The 14,470-nt window shown below is 35.8% G+C and overlaps 1 long non-coding RNA gene across 1 annotated transcript in view; it reads right to left on the bottom strand.

Moving 5' to 3' along the window:
• Window positions 1-11,397, bottom strand: part of LOC107674052 (uncharacterized) — a 21,159-nt gene extending 9,762 nt beyond the window's left edge. Inside the window, exons 1-2 of the long non-coding RNA XR_001632471.1 lie at window positions 11,367-11,397; window positions 6,000-6,007 (exon numbers count right to left, since the gene is read on the bottom strand). This is a non-coding gene — a long non-coding RNA (uncharacterized LOC107674052). The remainder of the gene's footprint in view (window positions 1-5,999; window positions 6,008-11,366) is intronic.
• Between the last annotated feature and the right edge of the window lie 3,073 nt (window positions 11,398-14,470).

Here is a 14,470-nt window from a genome sequence, read left to right as displayed (position 1 = left end):
TGCCCATATAGTTTTTTATTTGTTCATTTTTATTTCAGTTTTAGTTTTAGTTATTTTAGTACATAAAGTGAAACTAAACGAAAATTAGAAATGGAGCATCTTAGTCAGGAGCTTTTGAGGTAAAGGAACTGCTTGAGGAGTGAGAAAACAATTGTAGTGAAGTGAACAGACACATAAGAATAAAAGCCGTGTTGTGATCTGTGAGCTGTGAAAAGCACCTAACCTCACTAGTCTGAATGCTCGCTCTTATGTCCAGATTTATAGCTGCGCCTCAATTTAAAGTGCAATATTCTCACGCGGTCATGAGATACATTTGGGTTACAAGTGCAGGTCTCATAACGCATGATGAGCCTCGGCCTGTGAAAACACCCCTCTGATCTTTATTATTGTATTACTGAGAAAGTGTGAGAGCAACTTGCTGTACTGAGGTAAGCACTGTAATTATGAACACTGTATCTCTCTGTGACTCCAATTATCCCTCAACATGTAATCTCTCTCCCTCTTTCCCTCACTCACAGAAGTTATGAGAGTCTCAGACTTATAAGAAGGATGAGCAAAGGGAGTGGGTGAAAGATAAGTAGATGAAGAAAATGTGCTGCTTGCCATGTAATTTGCCACAATGTGTTGCTAAGGTGTTCAGTGATTTTAGCATGCTGATATGTGGTCGCCAGGGTGGTGCTAAGTTGTTTTTCCTATGCGTTAGCTAAGGTGTTCTGGGTGGTTGTCTGGGTGTCGCTAAGTTGTTCTAAGTACTTTTAGCACGCTGCTATGTGGTTGCCAGGGTGTTGCTAAGGTGTTTCTGTGGCTGGCAAGGTGTTGCTAAGGTGTTCTCAGTATTTTTTTTGGCATTGCTAGGGTGTTCTGGGTGTTGACAGGTCATTGCTAAGATGTTCTCAGTGTTTTTCAAAAGTTGCTATGCTGTTGCCAGGGTTTCGTCAGTTCTTGCCAGAGTATCGCTATGGTGTTCTGAGATTTAGTGTATTGCTATGTGGTTGCTAGGGTGTTCTTGGTGGCTGCTGGGCATTGCTAAGCTGTTCTGAGTGTTTTAGCATGCGGATGCTAGAGGGTTATGGGAAGTTCCAGGGCATTGCTAAGGGGTTATGATGAGTTTTAATGCATTGCTATGTACTTTCTAGGGTGTTCTGTGTAGTTGCCATGGCATTGCTAAGGTGTTTTGAGTCGCTATGTTGTTGCTAAGGTTTGTTAATTGTTTTCAGGTCATCTCTATGGTGTTCTGAGTTTTAGTGCATTGCTATGTAGTTACCAGACTATTGTTAAGGTGTTCTGAATGTCTTAGCAGGTTGCTATGTGGTTGACAGGGTGTTGCTACGGTATTCTAAGGGTTTTTAGTACATTGTTTTTGCCAGGGTTTTGTTGATTGTTTCCAGGGCATCTCTATGGTGTTCTGAGTTTTAGTCCATTGCTATGTGGTTTAAAGGGCATTGTTAAATGTGGTCTGAATGTTTAACAGGTTGCTATATGGTTGCCAGGGTGTTGCTAATGTGTTCTTAGTGTTTTTCAGACATTGCTATGCAGTTGTTATGGTTTTGACAGTTGTCAAGGCATTACTACAGTGTTCTGAGTTTTAGGGTATTGCTATACAGTCATTATGGTGTTATGTGTGGTTGCCACGGTGTTGCTAAGGGGTTTTGAGAATATATATGCAGGTGCATTTATATGTAAGTTGCATTTATGGCTGCTGGGCATTGCTCAGGTGTTCTGAGTGTTTTAGCATGTTGTTAAACACTTGCTACAATGTTACTATTGGTCGATAAGTAGTTGCTTACCAGCTCCAAAACACTGAGCCACAGCGGTCAAGTGGCTGCCAAGCATTTGAACTTAGCTACTTAGCCTGATTTTGTTCCCACATGTTCTTCAAACCATTTCCTGCCATCTCTCTACTGTACCTATAAATAAAAAGAGAATTTTCAAATAAGCAAATGTTTATAATTGTTGTAAATGATTTACCATGTGTTCACATCATATCATCTATGATTTATTGGTAAAGTTCCCTAATCTGTAGATTAACACACACACACACACACACACACACACACACACGTCTGGTTTGCTATCCTTGTGGGGACTCTCCATAAGCGTAATGGTTTTTCTACTGTACAGACCATATATTCTATTGCCCTACACCAACCCTACACCTAAACCTACCCCTTACAGGAAACTTTCTGCATTTTTAAATTTTCAAAAAAATTCATTCTGTGTGATTTATTAGCTTGTTTACCTGTGGGGACCTCAATTTAGGTCCCCACTGTGACACGAGTCCCCATGAGTCTCTGTGTATTCAGGTTTAAGTCCCCACTAGAATAGAAAAACAGGTACACACACACACACACATACACACACGAACGCTCCATCTCCATGCAGGCTTACAGAACAGCAAAAGGACCCTCCGTTGTTGCATCTGTAGTGAAGTGGCCAATTATGCTTCAAAGTAAAACCAGAGATTTCTTTTTTTTAAACACACCCCATAAGGCACCCCCCTGGCTCTTTTCCCTCTGCTCCATGTTTTATCACATTCCCACTCTTTCATTCTCCTACTCAGGTACATGGAATGTAGAAACACACCTGCTCAGCACGTTGCGCGGTCTTTTAATACCATCAAACATTAACAAGAAAGCTTGACAGCCCAGGTGTTTGAGTATTCTAGGCAAGCCCAGTGAAGCCTCTTTCCTACTTCCTTTCAGGTTAACATTTCCTGGGAAGCTCAGTAGTGTTAACCAATCCAGCTCAGATACTCTGTGGCCAAGTTATGTCAATATGCGAGCCAGGAAGCATCCAAATGGAGATGATACTCCAGAGGCCAAACCATATTTATCAGTTCATCAGAGGAGACAAATGAAAAAAGACAAGCTTTATTTTGCTCCCATTATTTGATACTTGCAAATGGAGCGCTTCCCTCCCATTCTGTGCCTGTCACAGCGAAACAAAAAAGCTTTTTAGTTGGGGGGAATTATTTGAGATAATGTGTGTTCTCCCAGTGAGACTCACAACTGATTTAACCTGGCTGCGAGTTGCTGTGGAGATGCGCGATGAGGACGTGCGCGAGCGTGCGGTGTCACTCTTGGTTGCTGATGGGAATAAACTGGAGAAATAAAGAATATTGAGTTTCTAATGAATCTCTGCTGCACCTCCTCACAGCGTGTGCAAATGGAAATAATGTCTCCCAAACAGCCAAGGTGAAATTCACCCTTGTTTGACATTGTTGCAATCATATAACATTACTTCAAAATTGGGTGTAAGTTTGTGTGGATGTGTAGGTTTAAACAAACCAAACTCAGACAGCTTAAATGGGAAAAAGTATCCAGTTAACTCTGCATTCACACTGGTCTCAAAAGTGGATTCTATTTTAGTATTGTGGTCTATTTTAGTTGTGAAGGCCTCATTTTGGTTTGTTTAAAGAGCTTTTTGAAGCCTACAGTATTCCAAAATCAAAAAAGTGTGAGCCAGATGTGAAAGCAATTAAGGAATCACTTTCATTTTAACATTTTTAGTTACCAGAAAGACAGAACCTCCACAGATTCCCATGGAATTCATAATTTGTTTCTAACCAAAGGTCCAAGATTATTTCAACCCTGATTCTTAAACAAACCAAACTTAGACTGCTTAAACAGAAAAAAGTATCAAGGTAACTTTGCATTCACACGGTCTCTGGTCTCAAAAGTGGATTCTAATTTAGTATTTTGGTATATTTTAGTTGTGAAGGCCTCATTTTGGTTTGCATTTTGGTCCTCATTCCTAGATTATTTCAACCCTGTCACAATACATTTGGAATTCATATACTTTTCAAGACTATTTGAATATATAGGTATATACATTTTTATGAATGTATGAATAATATATATATATACAGTATATATAAACAAAAAACGTAGCAGATCTGTTCCACCAAGACCAAACACTTTTTTTTTGTCAATAAAACCTATTAAAATGTATTGGTGATGAATGAGGACATGCAAATTGGCAGATATTTCAAATACATTCAAATATGTTGTATTTTAAAGTTTCTTTTGCATTACACACTAAAAGACAAAGTTCTTCCTGTTAATTGCTGTATATCAGCAGTACGTCATGAAGACACACACTGCAGAAAAATGCCACTGTATGAGAGTGACCCTATACTGTTCTCGACTCCACTAATAAGAAAAAAAGTCTATTATTAGCCTACAATATGAAGATATGGATTTTCTTTCTTTCTTTTCCCCTCATTTATCCATCCCTCCACCCATTCATTCAGACGCTGAAATACCCCAGGCTATTTTCCGCTGCATTGTTGCAGGTGTTCTATCTTTTGGCATCTGTAGTTGTAATGAGACTGGATCTGATTTGTTTCTCTAAGCAACAGTGTATCCACCTGTCATCCATAACCTATTATTCCCTTCTGCATTCTCATGTCCCACTTTTTCTTTTCTTCCCCACAAACAGACCCACCCATACACACATTTAAGGGCCCTTTCATATCCGTCTGTGGACTCCACCCATGTTTTGTTACATTTGGCACTCTCTGGTTTCTTTTTAACTTCTCTGCATCTCTATATTTCATCATCCTTACACCTTACTGCCTCCCTCCCTCGCCCTCAATTCTCTTGTCCCTTTCCTTGTCCTTCACTTTATCTTCTCTTTTCTTTCATCCCTGCTCTCTGTTTCTCTCACTCTCGTCACACATTAATCCCTCTTCACTAATCACCGTTGATGTGGAGTTAAATGTGGAAATGAGGTACATGCAACAGGAGAGGAAACTTACTCCATTTAAAGCTTGCCCAGCCGTCTCATCCATCACTCTCTCCGGCACGGCCTCTCATCTCTGCCCCGTCTGATTAATCATCACGGTCACATTACAGAGGCAGCGTTATGTGAAATGGGCCTGAGGAATTTTTAAAAGATTCAATTTAGAGTATCACTCCTCATCTGTTCCCAATAAATGCCAACGTGAGCATCATTATGGTGGCCTTGTTAATCAAGATATACAGAGACGAAGGATGAATCAGAGAGGAGCTGCCAATTTAATACTGAAGAGAATTTACGTCCAATCCACCTGATAGGCTACCTGTGCCCTGAAGGAGTGTTAGATTTTGGGTAGAATGCACTTTTTTTTTTTAAAAAGCCACTGGGTCAAATTACTTTTTTAGTTGAAAATTTACATAATCAATTGATAAAGATGGTTGTTCAGAAGCTCTTTAGTTCACAGGATGCACAACGGTTACTCTATGTGCTGTAATGGAGGGATGTTTAAATATATAGACATTAATAATTTCAATTATGCTGGATAAACTTGGGTGTTTTTATAGTTGTATTTAGCATAAACTAGCTCTGATTTGATGCTCTTACTCTATCAATCCTGCCTGTAGTAGTGCCATTTTAATTTCACTTTTTTGAAATAATATATGTATTTTTTATATAAATAAAAAAAAAGTTGAAATTTTATTATGGTTCCAACATATTAGCCAAACATATTCCCAGACACTTCAACCTTACAACTGGACCAACCTTATTAACTCATCGGAATGATACAAAACTTTTGCAGCATTCGATATATGAACACATATCACATATACATACATACATATATATATATATATATATATATATATATTTACATTTAGTCATTACATATAGAGAGTCATGGCCAGAATTATTGACACCTTTGGTATATATAAACACAAATCACAAAAATCTAACCTTTCAACAAATAAAACAAATGAAAGTGTGTGGGGGAGAAGCCATGGCTTCCTGTTTCACATATAAATATGAGGTAACCCAGAGGCCAAATTCCCTTAATCATCTTTCACAATAGGAAAAAAACTAAGAATATAGTTTGGATGTGAAAATTCCTATTTCCACCATCAGCGTAATAATAAATATGTTCCAATCAAGAGGAAATGTTACAAATCTGCCTGAAGAGGATGTGTGTCTATATTGTTTTAATGCAAGTTGAGGATAGATACATACATTAAATATGCAAATGTTCTATATGCTTTGAATACCCAGGTGACTTAGTCAAAAGGTACAGTATAAAACAGTACACATTGCATTAAATACGGTCCTCCATAAAGCAGTTCACTTAATCTCACTCAAATGTCCATTTCCAGTATGACGAAGGAACCCTAAGCAATGCCAGTCTTGATTTATAATATCTCCTTCTTGACTCATGTATTTCATTAGACATATAATTCAAAACTGGATTAAAATGCATCAAAACCATATTTATTACATGGCTTGCTGGAATACTTCTGCTTCATGTCTGGGTCCTGAATACCCTGTCTGGATTTAGTTCAAAAGTCAATAAACCTGATAATAATTTTTGTAATTTTCATTTGTAACTTTTCTGGTCAATGTGCTTCTTATTCTTTTCTATTAAAACTGAAAATAAAAATTTAATTGCAATTACACACTGTATAGACGACAATAATAAAATGCTTTTTTTATATTAAAAAACACAATGTTTCTGTTTTTAGCACATAAGGTATTATTTAAACTGGCAAGATGCTGTGAAAGCACACTACAAAATTAGGACAGGCCACCAAAAACGGGACGTCTGGCGACACTAGTATTCCAATTGGAGATTGAGCTGGCTGAAACACTCCGTCTGTGCATGTGTTTGTGTGTGGTGTAATGGTAACAGAGGGAGAAAAACAGCTTCATCATCTCCTCACAGTGTCTCTCTGTCCATATGTTCAGCAGCACTACCTCAGTTCACTACATCGGGAATGAGACGCTTGGAACAGCTGCTGAAATTGAGTGTGTGTGTGTGTGTGTGTGTGTCCTCATACATATGTCAACTCAGAGGAATTATTCATCAAAGTGAGAGCTCCTGCATGCTGAGTGTCAGCATTGGTTTGGTGACTGGATTCTGTCTCAACTTGGCAAAGAAGTTCCCCCCACGGAGGCGAGAGACACTTTGTTTGTCCTTTCTCTCTGTCGGTTGGGAATGTGATGGATCGTGGTGTTTGTGTCAGCTGAGTAAACAAGTCCATTTAAGCTGCTTCATCAACACTGGACAAACCACATCCAGCCCAGGCAACAACACAAACCACAAAGACAAAGAGATACTATAACAACGCATTTTAAAAATAATAAGCAAATGGTCATTTAGTAGATAGGTCAATGAATGACACATTTTTTTTTTTTGCCAATATTTTTAAAAATACATTAAAAATGCAATTGTTATGTAGAAAACACCTCTTCTAGGATGAACATGTTATTAATTTGTGAATTGAATTGACATGTTACTAATTTGTGAACCAGCATTCAAAAAATAAATAAATAAATAAAACAGGAAATTATGTCATAGAGATGACCCCTGAACGATATTAAATATCAGATAATTTCTCCTTTTTTGACAAGGCAAGTTTAGTTCATGAGTTCATGTTGTGAAATGTCATGTAGTGTGAAAAAAAAGTATTACTTTGCAAATAATGATGTGTACACTCACATTAATCCAAGGTGTAAGGAACATACTTTTTTATTAATAATCACTCAACATGATATCATTAAATTTAACTTTTTCTAAAAAAATAGTCGATTTTTCATTTTCTTTATCACTGACTATTTTTTTTATCTAAAGCGAAAAGCCAGTTGGATCAATCTGGAGTTGAAGTGCCTTGCTCATGGACACAGCTCATATCTTGCTCTTTACAAATCTTGAACCAGCGACCTTCTGATTACTAGCTTTAAGCTGTAGCCACTGCACCACATCACTGAAATAATAAATCATCTTAAGCAGAATATTCACTATCAGTCTGTCAACCTTAGGCCTGCAAACGATCATTCCAAACTGAACACTGAAACAGGCAAAGTTCCGCACTGCACATTATCTGAAGAACATTTCACAAAGACATGTAGAAAGAGTCCTACAGAACTATCTGTGTATAAAAACGGGTCATCTGTGACCCTATTTATGTTCTGTTGGAGCGGATGTACTCAACTAAATCCATTCTAATCAAATGAAATTCTGTAATCTGGAAAAGGAGTGTATAGCTCTGTTAATTAGAGTTATAACCCTATTTTCTCTGTCCGTTTGCCCCAGCAGAAATGAACGGGCTCAAATCGAATGATTTTATCATGCGAAATTAAGCTTTTGTGCTTGTTGAACATCTTTGTCTAACATCACAGTTTAACTGGAAGGCACCGCGGCACATTACACAGCATACAGTCTGCCACTGTGTACTGAGACTAGTTTAGAGTAGTTTAAAAGGGTCAAATTAGTTTTGACCCCCCCCATGATATTCTAATGTTAGCCAAGGTTATCTGTACAATAAAATTGTAATTCAGTTTTGACATGACCATTTTTTACCCTCTCTCCAAGCCTTCACTCATCTGGCTGCTTTTGCCGTTTTGCATAAACACAGTTTTTACATGTGCTTTGCATCATATGCCATTGCTTCCCAGCAAAAGTGTGTTTAAGATTGATGAGTCACATTATAGCTGTATCATTTCCAAATGTTCTTTTGTAAATACAACAACAACAATAATAATAGCGAAAAAAAAAGGTAACACTCTACAATAAGATCCTATGAGTTAATGTTAGTTAATGCATTTATTAGCATTAACTAACAATACAATAAGAGATACATTTATGACACTATTTATTCAACTTTGTTAGCATTAGTTAATAAAAATACAACTGTTAATTATGAAAAATAAAGTTTATGTTATCTCAGCTCCATTAAATAATATGAACAGACAGACATATAATCTTGTATAAATCTTCCCATGGATCTTATAAGATTTATAAATCAATTTATATGACTTTTTAAGGTTGAGAAAACTCAGAATCCCTCATATATTAGGACTTTCAAGAAAAGTGAATTAAAATAAGAAATTTCCTCATTAGTTCATTTTAATTCCCTTTTTTTTAAAACCATTTTAGGTTATCTTGAGGCCCCCTATGAGTCCCGTCCCCCTGGTTAAGAACCACTGCTACATAGCATATCTCAAATTCTTGAGTATCATCACAAAATGTAAACTATATTATTATAAGGCATGACGATATTATGATATTATAAACTTTAACATTGTGATTTGCTGTGAAGCTGCTGAAACAATGTGTATCGCAAATTGGCAACACTTTACAAATAACACCTCATTTCTTAACATTAACTACATTAATGCGAAATAACAATGAATAATACTATTTTATAAGTATTAATGTTAATTTCAACATTTACAAATACATTATGAAAATCTAAAGTTGTATCAAAATTATTCAATGGAATATTAACGTTAAAGATTAATGAATACTATAACAAATATTTTGCTCAATGTTAGTGAATGTTAGTTAATGCATTGACTAACTAATGGGACCTTATTGTAAAGTCTTATGAAATTTGACTTGATTTAATAAATGCAGTGTTACAAATAAATTTGACTTGACTTAATAATAAATTAATTTAATAATAAATAAATTCAATTAATAAATGAAGTTTTTTCATTGCTAGTTCATGTAAACTAAAACTGCAGTTAACTAATACTAACAAAAGAAACCTTATTGTAAAGCCAAAAATTGTAAAGAAAATTGTAAAGCAAATATAAAAATGCTTTCTTTGTGGTGGGAATCATATCCTGTAAGTACAATGCTGTTTTTTAAATGGTCTTTTTGGACTGGAGAGTTCTGGAACGTACAGTATCTCTCCAAGTACAAACTATTCTGTTTTAAAAGATCAATAAAACACACAGAAACCACAGGAGGTCTGCGGAGTCTTCCCTCATGCTGTAAAAGGGTCCCCCGGTGGATCACGTGAGGTCTCTGCGCTGCAGAGTCAGCATCTCATCATAGCCTTCACCACAAGGGCAGATCACTGCTCCTTTGAAAGGATTGAATTCATTTCCTTATGAAATGAACTCTTCATGAAACCAATACTCAGGAACTCACACAAAACAGACTCCTGATAAATTCAGAAGCGCAAGTAAAAGACCGAATACGCATTAAACCTTCGACCAGGCCACTGGATTCCGCTTTTTGGGTTTGGCAGGTGGATCCTTACACCTTTATCACTATTTCAAAACCCCCGTTACACAGAACCACAGCCACTGACAGCTCTGCAACAGCAGCGCTCCATCCTGTCAGTCAGGAGCTATTACGACTCCATGTTTGGCCGGGAAGATCTCGGCACTGACCCAAAGAACATCTTTATGAGTTGAGCCCAAAGAGTGAGTTTCAGCGTCAGATTGTCAGAACACAAGTCTCATCAAATATTCATCAGAATGAAGCCCTCTCGTCTCTGATCAGCAGGAGAAGAAGGGAGAAGAACAAGAAGCCTGTCCTTCCACACATGATAGCAGAAATAAAACGTCATCTCAAGGTCTTCAAGGGCATCTCCCATCATAAAAACAGGCGAGTATGGCGTTGAACAATCTGCAAGGGAGGAATGTTTTGAACGTCTTCTATATATATATATATATAGGAAGAGCCGTAGTAAAGGTTTTTTAATGAAAATATTTCAGTTTGGGTGACAGCATCAAACTTGAACAGATACATTTAAACAAAATTATTTATTCATAATTAATATAGCTGTTATATATGCTGTTCAAAATTTTGGGGTCTGTAAGATGTGTATTCAGCAAATTAAACTGATCAAAACAGTAAAGATATTTACAGTAAATATATTTATAATGTTACAAAAGACTTCTATTTCAAATAAATACTGTTCTTTTGCACTTTCTATTCATCAAAGAATAATGAAAAATTACACTATTTTGCTTTTATGGTTGTTGAGCACTATTATGGTTCTTGAGCATCAAATCAGCATATTAGAATGATTTCTAAAGGATCTTGTGACATTGAAGACTGGAGTAATAGTTGGTTATTTTAAATTGTAATAATAATAATATTTCACAATATTACCATTTTAGTAGGACAATGGGTTGTATATAAATTGCATAGCACATATACTGTAAGACATATTGCTAGACATGCACACATCTAGTCAGCAACGGTCGCTATTGTTTCAGCTTTAATTAAAAATTAATGACTTCAGGGTGTTTTTGTCACTGAAAAAGCCACTTGTTAGTTGTTATTGTAAAAGCGACAGTATTTTGAGCTGAACTGCTGTCACACTATTGAGGTATGTAGTTATGTTATTAGTGTCTCTACTTTTAGTTAGTTAACCCTCAACACTGCTACACACACAGGAAGCTCGCACAAATCCACATACACAATGAGCACATCCTCAAAACTCGTGTCAGTCTTCAGAACCTTTCGGAGCGAACCTCTCTGTTCCTCTAAATTATTCAGACAGAAAGACTCCTTCAGCTTAGCTAAACTCTGGCCTTGTGCCAAAAGAGTCTCCACACACACACACACACACACACTGAACTTGTGCATGAGCTCACAAGCATCAACACACACACACACACACACACACACACACACACACACACACAGGTGTGAATGACTTCAGATGTGGCAGATAATTATTATACAAAATGAATATAACCTAGGGGAGAGGTAAAAAGAGAAAACAAACTGGACTAAAATTAGGCAAAGCAGACAATACAGAAAGTTTCTTGAGAGGAGACGGGAGAGGCGACAATATAGGGAAGAAGAAAAAGCAGTGTCATGGTGCAACATGCCAGATTTCAGCCACAAACCACAGTCTGTCCTCTGGTCATCTCGTGCATATTTCACAAAAGATTGGAAAACTTTTCCACAAACCACAAGCTCCTATCAGATTGAAAGACTCCAAGTCTCCAAGAGTCAGGGTGCAAATTTTTAATCAGTCCACCAGGAAACAAATCTCTGGAGAACCTGAACACTGCCGTGTTTGCACAATCAAATCTTTTAAAGAGTTTAAGGCAAAATCTTCTCAAGCAAAACTATATATTCCCCTTTGTTTTCTGTCATCATCAGTACTTATTAATGGACATACAGAAATTCTGATCATCATTAAAGTCCAAACACATTTAATTTCCCGCAAATTTTAGTACTTTCTGTACAACCTTTTGCCTGATGCTCCATTATAATGTGTTTTTATTTATAAAATTAGTATTTTCATATATTTTCATGTGTTTATATATTATTTTATGTTAGATGTGATGCTAGTTTATCTAATATATCTATTAGTTCTCATAAAAAATAAAAAAACATGGGTTTTTGTGCTTCAGAGGCTTTAAAAAGTAACAGGGACACAAACTAATAAGTGCCAAGTATTAATTTTGGTAACAGGAAAAAAAAACATACATATATAAATATAATATTGAAAATAAACAGATAAAGAAATGTATTTATTGCATATACACAGATATGTATGCAATAAAATATATACACACAAATAACTTTATATGAGGCTTGCTTTTTTTGCAACCCTGTTACCAAAAATGGGCCTAAATATATTTTAACCAATATCAATTTACTTCACATAAATTAAACAATTTTCTATCATTTCTGGATTTTTTTATTGAACTCTGATAACAGTCTGGTGAATGCAGGGCAAGACGGTGAAGACCTCAAAGTTGGGACAGGCCAAAAGAAAACAAACACCTTTTAATGTGTTTAAAAATACCTGTTTATTGTATTTATTTATTTTATTTTATGTTTTATTTGTTAGGGACAGATACAATAAACATAGATGAAAATGTAAAAAACAATCATCCCATGCATGTACCATAGTGCTTGTAGCCGAAGCTAATTTGCAACACTTGTCCCTAGGAGGGCTTTTATAAATTACAATTACAATAAACAAGTAATGCACAAATTTATAATATAAATACACTAAACATGACTACAGGTTTGTTGATGTATCAACCAAGATTTCGTGGCTTTCTTAAAATAATTATAATTTACAGTAGATTTTAAATAGTCAGGCAGTGAATTCCAAAATTTTACACCTTTCACTGAGAGAACAGTCTGAGCAAATGATGTTTTACAATGTATAACTTTTCCACTAGAAGTCGCTCTAGTGGATCTACTGCTTCCCTGCAATCTCTCGAAAAATGTACATAAGGGCATAGGAGCAAGACCATTTAAACACAAACTTTACATAATGAAAAAAGACAAAGTGAGCAAAGCTCAAAATCTTGTATTTGCTTAGGATCTGACAATGATGGTATCTTATTTGCTTTCTATCTAAAATTTTCAAAGATTGATTTGTCTGAGACCAAATAGCTAATCCATATGCCATGTGTGATAATATCATCGAATTTAAAAACAAAAAAGCATGATCATATGTTAAACAATTTCTTATTATTCTAAAGCTGGTAAGATTTGCTTTAATCGTTTTACGCAACTTTTTAACATGACTTTTAAAATTTAACTGAGAATCTAAAATCATACCAAGATATTTTTCTTCTGATACTTGTTCTATAATCTCATCTTTAATTCTAATGTTTAATCATTTATTTGCTTGCTTGATAATTATTTTTTAAATAACAGGGACAAAATATGAAAAGTATCGAATAATAATGTAGCAGACACTTTTGTCTAAAGCCACTAACAGTAGATATAGCCTATTAGTGGGTCAGGTCTACTGGTGTAACATGAGGTTAAGTACTTTGCTCAGGGGCACAAGGGTGAAACCTCAAGGATAAACCCTTGCATGGATTTAACTGACATCCTTTCAAAAACCAGCCTAGATCATTAACCACTACAACACACCACCAGTCAAATCAGCCATTGTTTTGTGCTAATTCACTTGTGTTTACTAATTCACTTGAACTAGTAAACACAGACCATTGCTGACAAAAAATAAGTCCTGAATGCCTGTTCCAGTAGCATTTATGTATTGAGGAGTGTGGAATAATCCCCTCAGTATCCAATAAAGAATGTCTCACATCTCCTCCAGAGGTCTTTTCTTTCACCCATCATCCTTTCCAGCTTTGTTTACCTCTTTATCCAACTCATTCTTTCTCCGCTGTCAAAAGCAGCACAGTTCCTCCATACACTGTTTCTTTCTCTGCTTTCAACACATATTTATTCAAGTGTCAGAGAGTGATACCTTAATTACAGCAGATGACCTGCAGTCCCAGAGAGAGTAGCAACTCTTTCACACTCTCCTCTTCTCTCAGTCACCGACTGCTGGACAAGGTCATGGCCAGTGCTCAGTCTTTTATATATATATTTTTTTAACTAGGGGAGAGCAGGGATAATAATACAATTCTCTGGTTTTCACTAAAAGCTGAAAATGTGCCTCAAATATATTTGACACATCATTTATTATTAAATCAAATTAAATTGCTTAATGTTAAAAAAAAAAAAAATTAAACAATCTAAAATAAAACAATTAATCAAATTGTAAACAATTAATTTTGAAGTAGTGAGTAAAGAGCCAACTGGCTTTCATATAGTCACTACACTAATTTTAAGAGAAATGATTCAAATATTATCAGAATTTTTTTTTTATAAAGCTGACATATTAAAGAAAGTTACTTAAAAAAATGGAGATAAATTTCAAATACAATTACATCTTACACACACACACACACACACACACACACACACACACACATATATATATATATA

This window comes from Sinocyclocheilus anshuiensis, unplaced genomic scaffold, assembly GCF_001515605.1.
Source record: "Sinocyclocheilus anshuiensis isolate Anshui unplaced genomic scaffold, SAMN03320099.WGS_v1.1 scaffold544, whole genome shotgun sequence".
NCBI classification, from domain to species: Eukaryota; Metazoa; Chordata; class Actinopteri; order Cypriniformes; family Cyprinidae; genus Sinocyclocheilus; species Sinocyclocheilus anshuiensis.
This window is presented reverse-complemented; position numbering and strand designations above follow the sequence as displayed.